Genomic DNA, 3,247 nt, shown 5'->3' with positions numbered 1-3,247 from the left:
TCCATGATATTTTAAATTGATCTCATCCATTATTTTGATGGCATTACTCTTTATTCTTTTTTCAAAGAGCATGTATTAGTTGTTACATAATTCCCCAAATATAAGGACTTAAAATAATAAGGAATTCTTATTATCTTTCACAGAATTTAGATAAACAATTCAGATGTGACACAGTAGACAAATTTTGTAGCTTCTCTTTCATGTCTCTAGCCTCAGGTAGAAGACACAAAAACTGGAAATCTGTAATGGACTGAACATTGACTGAAGAGAAATTTCAGTTTCCAAGACAACTCATTCACTCACCTGGCATAGTTACAAGTATCTTTACAACAAGGCAGCTTTCTTTCCCCAGAATAAATTATTATAAAGACCAAGATGAAACTATAATGCCCTTTACTGCCCACTCTCAGAAACACACTCAGTCATAAATAAATTCCGTGTAAGAAAAGATAAAACAGATTACTGGGACTCATCTTTGAGGTTGCTACCATAAAATCTATCATTATTGCTAAAAGTCTTTGTGATACTTATTTTTTTCACAAGAGACTTTCCCTTGGCTGTTTAAAGTGGTTATCTTCCCTTATTATTATAATAAAAGCATTTGTTTATTTACGGCCACTTGTTCCTTTGTCCAACCTGTCTGTCTAAATTTCTAATTTATCAACAATACCTCCAATCCCCCATTGATTCTTCTACTGTTATTTAATCCTACTGCTTCTGACAAAGACCTTTTATATCATTTTGGTTGTGGTCGACTCAAATAGCAAGATTAAGATGCTCTTTTTTGGTTCAATAACTTTGCTTACTCATTTACTTAACATTTATTTTACATGAACAATGAACTTACTGCTAAACTAAGGAGTGTTGGCAAATTTGGTGTAATACGTTTTTTTCACTGATTACTATTAAGCATACAGACTTTCAACTTTTCCTTTCTTGACTACATATACTTTTATAATACATTTTTGCTTTTAGTTCAGATTTGTATATTTTCAATTTATAATCAGGTAAAGCATTAATCTATCTATGAAATTTACTTTTATGTAATCCATATTAATCTTAGCAAAATACATATGAATGTCCCATCTAAAAGAATACTTATATAATAAAAAAAATTATTTTCTAACCTTTTACAAAGAAAGTTTATTTTTATAATATTTTGGCAAGTGTGAGACTCCTCTTCAGTTATTTATAATTAAATAATTAATATAAAATATGATTTAATATAAAATAAAATGTTATATTTAAAGACTAGAACTGGACTGACAATTTTACTTTTTATATATGCATATTTTAGTCTTAATTATAATATCGCTAAGACACTTATGCATTGCCGTCTTGCCTACTGTTTTGTGAATTAATAAAATAAGTGATATAGCAAAATTATTTGTTTAAATTTTAACAAGGTTAAACCGATCATTTATACATTTTACAATTGTAATTCAATACCTCGAGGTAAATATGCTCATTAAATATAATAATACATCTACACATAAATTTTACACACAGTCATACACGTTATATTAACTCCCTCAAAACACATCAGGGGGTTGTGTCCTGTTAGAATTAAATATAGAGTTTTAAATTATTGAATTATTTATTTGGTGTTTAATTGAATATCATACAATACTAAACACACCAATTTTAAGAATATCATACATGTTTCAGCATTTGACTTTGACTTACTCTGCAATGAAAGCTTTTAGAAAAAAATTACTGACAATTAGAATCTATACACCTTTTGTTTGACTAAAGCCTTTCTCCTGTAAGATAGAGATGTAAGAGATGAGATGAAGGGATGACAGTGAATAAAATAATAAAATTGTATCAATATGAATTTCTCTCTGTACTAGAATGGAAACTCACTAAAAGAGGTTATCTTATCAAAGATAGAACTATCACAGTGCTGGCTTTTTATATTTTTATGATCACAAAGTATAATATAAGAGTACAATTACAATTCAAAAAATAGCAGGAAAATAAAAAAAGTAAAGCAATTTATACAGACAGTGGTAGAATATATATATATATATATATACACACACATATATATCTGATATGACTTACTCCATTGACTTGAGAAAAAATATAGTCATATTTCTTATTTTAAAAAAATAATTACTTTTGCATTAACTCGTTATTAACATAGATATTCTTCCATCAGCTTGTCCCTACCCTACTCTTCAAAATCGAAAATAATGATATATTCAGCCTTAATACACCAAGAAAAGATGTCCTTGTTGTCTGATAAATCCTTTTCTGCTCTTCTATTACTTTTCCTATAGTATTCCAGTTAAACAATATAGTTTTTCTACATTATATATATACATATATATATATATATTCAGACAGGTAGCATGTGAAGAGCTGAGCCAGCGTATTGATGAGTACTGATGGCAGGTAATTCAGGTGTTCAGGTCTGACCTTGTCTGGGCCGGGTGCTGTTCGTTTCTTTACTGACGAAATGGTGTGTCAGATTTCGGAAGGGAGAACATTGGGAATGACATATCCATCCTGTGGAATTTGGTATGTAGGCAGATGGACATGGCTATCGAAGAGATTTGAGTAGAAGTCATGGATGATCTTCTCCATTGCCCTTCTGGAAGATATGATAGATCCATCAGGAAGTCGGAGGGCAGTCATCTTGGTCTTGGAGTTGGCGAAGGACAGGCAGGCATTATGAACACTTTTCCCGGCTTCTGAAGAATCTACCAGCACTTCTGCTCTTCTCTCTTTGAGGTCTTCCTTGACCACATCTCTGCACAGCTTTGCGAGCTCCGACGTTTCCTTGCAGTTGCCTGAGGCATGCACCAAACCACATTGGTGAATAAGCTCAAGAGTTTTCGAAGACAGGCGATTTTTTGTCGCTATCTCTCTCTTGGCGTTCCTCACACAATCATGAAGGTGCTGAACCAGTCGATCGTATTCCTCGTCAATGTTGTCAACAATAGCATCTTGCCATGTTGCAGCAATAGTGCCAAAGAGCTCCCAGTTGGTGGTCGTTCTGGGAGTTCTCTTCTTACACTTTGCAGCCCTTTCTCCTTGCTCTTTGAAGTAGAATTTTGCACTAAGGAGATGGTGGTCTGATCCCATTTGGAATTTTTGGAGAACAGCGACATCAGTCAGGCAAAACCATTGATTGAATATGATATGGTCTATTTCGTTGTGGAACCATCCACCGGGAGACTCCCATGTCCAACGTTTAGATTCGGCCTTCTGGAACTGTGAGTTACCCTGGATGGTCTTG

The sequence above is a fragment of the Sorex fumeus genome, unplaced genomic scaffold (assembly GCF_029834395.1).
Source record: "Sorex fumeus unplaced genomic scaffold, SorFum_2.1 ptg000008l, whole genome shotgun sequence".
In the NCBI taxonomy this organism is placed as follows: domain Eukaryota; kingdom Metazoa; phylum Chordata; class Mammalia; order Eulipotyphla; family Soricidae; genus Sorex; species Sorex fumeus.
The sequence above is the reverse complement of the archived record's forward strand: the minus strand, read 5'-3'. Positions refer to the sequence as shown.